Source organism: Penaeus monodon, chromosome 30, assembly GCF_015228065.2.
Source record: "Penaeus monodon isolate SGIC_2016 chromosome 30, NSTDA_Pmon_1, whole genome shotgun sequence".
NCBI lineage: Eukaryota > Metazoa > Arthropoda > Malacostraca > Decapoda > Penaeidae > Penaeus > Penaeus monodon.
The window spans coordinates 14577175-14577402 of record NC_051415.1 but is presented as its reverse complement, the minus strand read 5'-3'; positions in this window follow the sequence as shown (position 1 = coordinate 14577402).

The following is a 228-nucleotide window of genomic DNA, read 5'->3' as shown; positions in this document are numbered from 1 at the left end:
ATGACAATACAGTACAGTAAATGATGAGAGTAAATGTGTGAGGGACTGTCTAACTGTCAGTGAGATGGAGGTGGTGAATGTATGCAAGTACTTTTTTTTTTTTTATGTTTGTATTGATTCTACAGACGACAATGTCTCCTAACCAGTCCACAGGATACCTTCATTTTATCACAATTGTATTCACTGCTTCCAGAATATTTTAGCAAGCATAATGCTTGTTATTATTCC